We start from the raw sequence: 9,468 nt of genomic DNA, 5'->3' as shown, positions 1-9,468 counted from the left end.
CAAGCCAACAAAGATACCTTTGCTGGCACGCTGCGAAAGTATAGGATGCACCCACATGCGCTTCCTCCGCGGCTCCTCCTCAACCATTTCTGGCTGCTCTCCAAAACAGCGGGAGACCAGCCAGTGCAAAAATACATGGTCAGTGGATGATAGGGTGAAAGTGGACATCCTGCAAAGGATAATCCACTAACAAACACACATACCAACCAACACAGTTACAGGTGAATGTAGTGGATTGATCAGTTTTTTTTCACGCGCGTGGGAAAAACGCAAGAACGTGAGGCAATCGCATAATAAACTAATAGCACTCGCATAAAAAATCGCAAGCTTTTCACTGAACGCACCCTGAACGCATCAGGCAAAAAAACATGACGCCCGTGTGAAAGAAGCCTTAGGGTAGTTATACTAGTATATTTTAATACAAAACGAGCAGACTGATGTGATGATGTTAAAAGCTCTGTCACTAAAATCCAGGTGACAGTATCCCTTTAACTGCTTTAAAATGATTCACACATCTCTAGTTTCTTCACTGCCCCTGTTCTACTCTAGGGGAAATACCACAGCTACCCCCATAAACTAAGATAATCTGTTGATGTGCAAACTATTGATATCACTCTAGCTGGCACTGAGACTTAAATAAACTATTTGGCAGCCTTTAGGTGTTTCACCATTGGCCAATATTAGTTATAAGCCCCTGCTGTACAAAACATGACCAATGGTATTTTAATGCTTGGCAGCAGTTTATAAGCAGAACTGATTTAGTAGAGGAAGAAATTTGGATTGGATTAACAGATTGAGCTACGATTGTTTTTATTGAAACAATTCTCACAGCAAGAGTGTATAATAATTAAAGGGGTTCTGTGGGAACATAGAAAATCTTAAAACATCATCTAAAGATCATATAATCTACTATGGATTCTAACCTTGTAACTGCCAAGCAATTCTGCTTCCACAATCATACTTCACGCTTTCAGTAAATCCTGTTGTTTACAGCCCTGAAGTTCCTGGTAGTGGGAGTGATTAGCTTAGACCAAAACAGTTCCCAGAGTTCTGTGCGCCTCCAGTTCAAGCGAGTTAGTACACACCCACTACACCTTTCTTGTTAGTGAAGCCTCAGCTACTACACCCTCTGTTTATCAGCCCGGGCTGTTTCTTCCTGTTTCCTCCCACACTGCTTCAGAGAAAGTGGACTCCGCCCAGCCCTGCTTCTGAATCCAGAGTGTGCCGTGTCAGAAAAATCCAGCAGCTGTGTGTCTCCCCTCCATTATGGTATTAAAACACAGTTCATGTTTTAATCCAACTGCTTTCATTGATAGAGAGCTGACACCCTGATAGTCTGCGGACTTCATGTCTAATCTACTTATTCTTCAATGTGTAACATACATACTCAACTGCACAAATAGGTACACCAGATAAAGACAGATACTGTATACACAAATATACATTGGCACAACAGTGGTCACTAAATATATATATATATATATATATATATATAGACCAGCAGTTCAGGGGTTACTCTATATATTGAGATATACTGGCAGTGCAGGTGTTATTATAAATATTCATTTATTGGTGGAGTGTCTACTACATATTTATAGACCAGCAGTGCAAAGGTTGCTACAAATTCAGCATGTAAACTGGCTTTACAGTGGTTACAACATATACATAAACTAGCTGTCCATTCTATATATATATATATATATATATATATATATATATATCTATATATGCAGTTATCCCCACACTGCTGGTATATATAGATTTATATATATAGAGATATATACATACACTTTATATAATTGTAGTAATCACTAAACTGCCGGTGTATATAGATGTAGTAACCCCTGTACTGCTGGTCTATATATATATATATATATATATATATATATATATACACACACTGTATGTAATTGTAGTAACCCCTGCACTGCTGGTCTATGTATATATACAGACGTGGACAAAATTGTTGGTACCCTTTGGTCAATGAAAGAAAAAGTCACAATGGTCACAGAAATAACTTTAATCTGACAAAAGTAATAATAAATTAAAATTCTATAAATGTTAACCAATGAAAGTCAGACATTGTTTTTCAACCATGCTTCAACAGAATTATGTAAAAAAATAAACTCATGAAACAGGCATGGACAAAAATGATGGTACCCCTAGAAAACACAGAACATAATGTGACCAAAGGGACATGTTAATTCAAGGTGTGTCCACTAATTAGCATCACAGGTGTCTACAACCTTGTAATCAGCCATTGGGCCTATATATGGCTCCAGGTAATCACTGTGTTGTTTGGTGATATGGTGTGTACCACACTCGACATGGACCAGAGGAAGCAAAGGAAAGAGCTGTCTCAAGAGATCAGAAAGAAAATTATAGACAAGCATGTTAAAGGTAAAGGCTATAAGACCATCTCCAAGCAACTAGATGTTCCTGTGAGTACAGTTGCACATATTATTCATAAGTTTAAGATCCATGGGACTGTAGCCAACCTCCCTGGACGTGGCCGCAGGAGGAAAATTGATGACAAATCTAAGAGACGGATAATCCGAATGGTAACAAAAGAGCCTAGAAAGACTTCTAAAGAGATTCAAGGTGAACTTCATGCTCAAGGAACATCAGTGTCAGATCGCACCATCCGTCGTTGTTTGAGCCAAAGTGGACTACATGGGAGACGACCAAGGAGGACACCATTGTTGAAAACGAATCATAAAAAAGCAAGACTGGAATATGCCAAACTACATGTTGACAAGCCACAAAGCTTCTGGGAGAATGTCCTGTGGACAGATGAGACAAAAATCGAAGTTTTTGCCAAGGCACATCAGCTGTATGTTCACAGACGAAAAAATGAAGCATATCAAGAAAAGAACACTGTCCCTACTGTGAAACATGGAGGAGGCTCTGTTATGTTCTGGGGCTGCTTTGCTGCGTCTGGCACAGGGTGTCTTGAATCTGTGCAGGGTACAATGAAATCTCAAGACTATCAAGGAATTCTAGAGAGAAATGTACTAGCCAGTGTCAGAAAGCTTGGTCTCAGTCGCAGGTCATGGGTCTTGCAACAGGACAATGACCCAAAACACACCGCTAAAAACACCCAAGAATGGCTAAGAGGAAAAAATTGGACTATTCTAAAGTGGCCTTCTATGAGCCCTGACCTCAATCCTATTGAGCATCTTTGGAAGGAGCTGAAACATGCAGTCTGGAAAAGGCACCCTTCAAACCGGACACAACTGGAGCAGTTTGCTCATGAGGAGTGGGCCAAAATACCTGCTGAGAGGTGCAGATGTCTCATTGACAGTTACAGGAAGCGTTTGATTGCAGTGATTGCCTCAAAAGGTTGCGCAACAAAATATTAAGTTAGGGGTACCATCATTTTTGTCCATGCCTGTTTCATGAGTTTATTTTTTTACATAATTCTGTTGAAGCATGGTTGAAAAACAATGTCTGACTTTCATTGGTTAACATTTATAGAATTTTAATTTATTATTACTTTTGTCAGATTAAAGTTATTTCTGTGACCATTGTGACTTTTTCTTTCATTGACCAAAGGGTACCAACAATTTTGTCCACGTCTGTATATATATATATATATACACACACACACTGTATATAATTGTAGTAACCCCTGCACTGCCGTACTATATATGTCATTATGTCCACTTCTTACTTTAGACGTTGGCAGTACATATCTAATAAAGGAAGACTCTTCTGCTGAGCTTGATGGTTATGTATATGGGGTGTGTGTTTGGCTGCCTGCACACATATCCCTCCTTGCTGTCCAGTGTAAATTGGGCAATTCCATCATAGTTTTCACACAGTGTACGTCGCTGTGCTTGGTGACAAAAGAGAAGGACCCTCACATATATATGATACACTTGCTTATGAACCTGCAGGGATGTTGACAATGACATCATGGACCAAATTTGTCAACCATACATACACAACACAGATGTTCTTGTACTAAATAATCCAAAATGAGAAAGTTATGTATCTTTAAAAAAAAAACTGGCTTAGAACTGGCAACTAAGCCAGTTCTGTTTTACAGCAGTTTGATAAATGTCCTGTCCCCCAATATCATTATTTTTTTTTTTTATTCAAAATTTTATTATCAGTCTAACGACAAGCAAGATGAGTTTGAGGAAGAAATATTTTTTGATTCGGACTCTGATTACATTCCAATAATTGAGGTACTTACATTTTGATATCCTTTATTTGTAATGTAAAGATCAATTTGGACTGAATTATTATTCTAACATTTTTTTTAGCCAGGTACTTCCTCCCAAGAAGAACCAGATGAAGAAGACATGGCTGTTACTGAAACAAATTCTATTAACCTACAACAAGGCAGCTCTGTCACTTAAGACAGCTATAGTAACCACTTGTACCACATCCAGAGTAAACCAAAAACAAAACAAGTGGAATATTGTATCAAAAGATATATCATTTATTATAGAATATAAAAAATGGGGAACAACGGAATGTTGTAATACAGTACACGGAGAAGCACAGAGTGAGTCAATTCAAAAAGACACCATGAAATTACGCAAAATAATGCGCATTCGGGTACGGTCAATTGTGAGGCAAAGCTAGGGCTCTGGGCAACCAATGAAACACTAAATGTGCTGTTCACCTAATTACAGGTGTGGCACAACCAGTACCACAAACAATTAATAACCCAGAGTCGTAGCTACATACACTTGATGTAAACAGCACCATCAACCCCATATAATCATATTAATGACAAACCTGGGGTGAAAAAATGGATGTGAGTAATGCAATTTTATATATAGGTGGTACCATAGGTGTACGCCTAAGTGCATGGGACCCGGCAAGAACCGTACAGGGGAACCATACACAAGAGTCAAGCTGAATGCAGACCGTACCTGAGGTCATGGTGAAAGTGGAAATGGCAGACCCTGGTGCGGGACCTCGACGCGCGTTTCACCTCACGGCTTCGTCAGGAGGTACTAGCTAATGTTTGGGCAGGGTATATATAGGGGATGTAGGGGGAAGGGGCAATGGACTGCAATTACCTGCATTCGGCGCATCTGGGAACCACACAAACGGGCGCAGGAGGCTCCATGATAGGCGGCGTCATCACTCTGCGCGTCCACATCCGCACACCGCGCATGCGCGGCGAAAGTAGCAGACGTATCGGAGCGCATCGTGATGACGCCGCCCAGCGCATGCGCGCCCCGCGACCCCCGTGGAACGCAGATGGACCGCAATCTGTGTCTCCCACAGAGGTAAAGGGATAAAGCTGGATCGCATAATTGCCAAAATATGGTTGAAAGTCCACCTGTCACGTTGTCACCGGGCCCCATGCACAAAAGGACTAATATATAAATGGAAAAAGGTTGCAAGGCATAATACCTGACAGCAATAAAAGTAGCTGGTAACTTAATGTGACTCTACGTGTATATTCATATTCACCAGTAATAGTGTAAATTTAAGAAACATACGGATCCATATAAATAGGACCATAATAGTGCGGGCTGAAGAGGTGCCCCTATCATTCATACATCATAATGATGTTTACAAGCATATTGTGAACAATTGCGTGGCAATAAAACCACATAAGTGACCACTATCGTGGCCATACAATAAATATATAATACTGTGTATCAAGAAAAGAAAAAGAGGGAAGGGTCTTATCAGATAAGGTAATTGTAGTTAATGGGGTATATACAATCATCAATGCACATAGATGAAATAATTTTTTGCAGAAATATGTGCTATCAGTACCAATGGAGCCATAGTGTACCCCATGTACATAATGATGCAATCTCTCCATTAACAGAATAACCATATAAAACTGCACAGTAAGTGCAATAAGGCAATTATTTCAGCAAAAGACAGTCATTTGCTGGTATTCCTTAGGATAAAATTGTATGGTGTAGACCCACTGTGATGGTGGTGGGGGCGCGCGGGGCGGTCCCCCGGGCAACAAAAGGTAGCCCGCGGGGTCGACACGGGCGCACCCAACCAACCGTCCAGCAGAAAACAAAAAGTGCATAAACAAAGTCCTAGGTCGAGAAGGGGTGATCGGGTGGCACCACCGGCGGGAGAGGCCGCCGGCGGGGTCAGCCGAGGCACCCCCCCTCCCCCCATCTGCCAAGGTAAAAGACAGTGACCAGGGCAATATAAACAGTGACAGTAAGGACACAAGGCGATCAAAACGGCACCGCAGGCGTCGTTAGGAGCCGTATACGAGGCCAGGCGGAACCCACACAGATCCACAAGATAAGAACGGGGCCACAGTGGACGGAATCCTGCCCATATGTCAACGACAATTCGATTGTCGGACAGGGACTCCCCAGAGATGACATCATATCATAATAAAGACCTAATATTTAATAATCGATGTCATGTGATTATGTTGCTAGAAGGTCTTGGCAGTCGTCCTCTCCTGTGGTGGTCCTGTCATCCTAATAGGTAATTCTATCCATCGTCCTCAGTGCCCCACAGGAATGAATAACATGATCTCGAAAAGAAAAATAATAATAACAATATTATAAACAATACAGTGTAATAAAAAAGACAAAAATAATAATATATACCCTGCAATAAAATTCGCGCAATGTTCATAGAAAGGAAGAAAAACTGATGGCTTCATTGAGGCCATATGGGGTGACGGTGTCGAGGTTGACAATCCACCGGGTCTCTCTACGAAGTAGGGCCATTTTAATATTGCCACCTCTAGACCCTAGGTGAATTCTGTCAATACCTCTCACCGTCAACCCCCCTGGATCGGACCCGTGGAACCTGCGGAAGTGTCGTGGAACCGCCTGCAGTGACTCCCACTCCTTCTCATGGATTTCTGCCGCTGCTCGGATCTTACAAACGTGTTCCAAGATCCGTATCTTCAGAGCTCTCTTTGTCATACCGACATAAGAGAGGTTGCATGGGCATGTGAGGAGGTATATCACAGCCACAGTATTACAATTGATATAATGTACGATCTTAAAGTCTTTACGACCAGAGGAGTCACTGAAGGCGGTGGAACGGATCATAAACCTACAGGCGGCACATGCTCCACAAGAAAACGACCCCCATTTGGGACCTTTACTGCCGAAGATACTCCCCTTGGGTGAGGGGACATAATGGCTCTTAGTAAGAATGTCACGTAAGTTACGTGACCGCCTCCACGTGATCTGAGGATATGTGGGGAGACATACCGCCAGATCACCATCAGTGTGGAGGACCGGCCAATGTCTCCTCAGGACATTCTGAATGTACCTCCATTTCGAGTTAAAGGGGGTAATAAATCTCACACATGTATCCCGATTATTCCTTTTATCAACTCTACTTACCAACAGGGAGTCTCTGGATGTTTTTTTAGCTCTTTCGTAGCCCCGTTGTATGATGTCATGCTGGTACCCTCTTTCGAGGAATCGTTGTGTCAGCACATCAGCTTGTTGTTTGAACTGCTTATCATTTGAGCAGATCCTGCGAGTTCTGAGAAACTGCCCTGTCGGTATTGCCCGGATCGTATTGGGATGGTGAGCAGAGGAGGCGTGGAGAAGGGCATTGACGGCAGTGGACTTTCTGAAAAGATCGGTGGACAGGTAACCATCAGATCCCTTAATGATCATTATATCCAGAAATTCGACATTGCTGAGACTATATTTCCAGGTAAGTCTGATGTTTCGTGTATTCTGATTGAGACGGGCCAGGAAGTTTTCTAAGGCCGGAATAGTGTCCTGCCACAGAAAAAACACATTGTCTATATACCTAGACCATAGGAGTGCGGCATCATATCCTGGTGTTTCTTGGACAATTTATCTCTCCCACAGCCCCAGGAACAAGTTGGCGTATGAGGGGGCACAAGATGCCCCCATAGCTGTTCCCTGGAGCTGTAGGAAGAGGCGGTCCTTAAATAAAAAGTAGTTATGTGTGAGCATAAACTCTAACAATGTCAAGATGAATTCGATCATGCCATTGTCATAGTCAGACATGGTAAGAAAGGATCTAGATGCTCGCACTCCCTGGTCATGGTATATAGACGTGTATAACGACTCAATGTCGCATGTAACAAGGACCACGTCGGGATCGACATGGATCCCATTGAGTCGTCTCAGCATGTCGGTAGTATCCTTGATGAAAGAGGGGAGATTTTCTACACTTTTCTGGAGGAAGAAGTCGATAAATTTACCTACATTGGTGCACAAGCTGCCGATTCCCGAGATAATGGGACGCCCAGGAGGGTGGGTACGGCTCTTGTGCACCTTGGGAAGCAGGTATAGGGTAGCTTTGACCGGAAAGTCAACTCTCAACCCCTCCATCATTTTGGTCGAAATAATACATTGATCACAGGCTTCTGTAAGAATGTCATCCAACTCATTCTTGTAAGAAGTAGTGGGATCCTTCTCAATCCTGAGGTAACATTCCTTGTTATTAAGTTGCCTAAAGGCCTCTCTCTCGTACATCTGCACAGGCCATATCACGACATTACCCCCCTTATCGGCAGGTTTAATTACTACATCTTTTAAATCCTGGAGCTCCCGAAGTGCCTGTCTCTGTAGACGGGTCAGGTTGTCTTTGCCAATATATACATGGTCTATATTTAAATCTTGTTTAACTAATTTTACAAAGACATCCACTGCGGGGCACAATGTTTTGGGGGGGAATGTACGTGAGCGCCTGTGCAGATGCACGGGAGATCTGCTGGGCACAATGGCCAGCTGGTCCTCCAAGAGGGATTCGAGATCGCGAATCGCCTGCCTCTCCGCCGGCGACATCGAGGCAGTCGCATCGTGACCGCGACTGAAATGCTTCTTAAATAGAAGCTTCCGAGCAAACAGTTCTAAATCCTTAACCACCTCAAAATAATCAAATCTGCCCGCAGGAGAGAAGGATAGCCCCTTCTGCAAGACCTGTTGTTGTGTTGGAGTGAGATTAATAGTGGAGAGGTTAATTACCTTCAACTCTGTGCTTTCTTCCCTCGGCCGTTCCCCCTCCAATGTTTCCGTTTGTGTACTGGTGTACGTAGATTGTAACCTCCCCTTTCGGGATCTGGACCATGCGACGCGGCCTGGCGTCCTTCTAAAAAAGGCACGCCACATTCTTCTTCGGATGTTGAGGACACCAAAGATTGAGACCGTGAACGGGATTCGAATCTGGGGTTAGTACGCTGCCACTTGAATACTTTATTTTGTTGGTAGTCCCCCAGATCTCTCTGAATTTTTTTGGTTTTTATAGACTGGATCTCACGCTCCCACTTGGCCAGATCTTCTTCCAAATTTTTATCGAATGATTCCAGTTCTTCCTTAGTCAGGAGTAGCTGGATACCGTCCTTATGGCCGTCAATGTCCTTCTCCACAGCCTCCAAGGCTCTGCGATCTGCCCCAATGAGCAGCTCAATTAGGGTTTGGGAGCATTTGGTGAGAGTTTCCTCCCATTTGGCAGTAAAGGTAGGGTCCTCCCCCTCCAGAGTAGGAAAGATTTGGACCCTTAGACCTT

The 9,468-nt window shown here is 42.9% G+C and overlaps 1 long non-coding RNA gene across 1 annotated transcript; it reads left to right on the top strand.

The window, feature by feature from the left end:
- Positions 1–1,180: 1,180 nt before the first annotated feature.
- LOC122928318 lies at positions 1,181–4,383 on the top strand. The gene is made up of 3 exons (XR_006387870.1): positions 1,181–1,269; positions 4,119–4,193; positions 4,272–4,383. It is a non-coding gene; the product is annotated as an uncharacterized LOC122928318 (long non-coding RNA).
- The last annotated feature ends 5,085 nt before the right edge of the window (positions 4,384–9,468 follow it).

This window comes from Bufo gargarizans, chromosome 2, assembly GCF_014858855.1.
Source record: "Bufo gargarizans isolate SCDJY-AF-19 chromosome 2, ASM1485885v1, whole genome shotgun sequence".
Taxonomy (NCBI): domain Eukaryota; kingdom Metazoa; phylum Chordata; class Amphibia; order Anura; family Bufonidae; genus Bufo; species Bufo gargarizans.
This window is presented reverse-complemented; position numbering and strand designations above follow the sequence as displayed.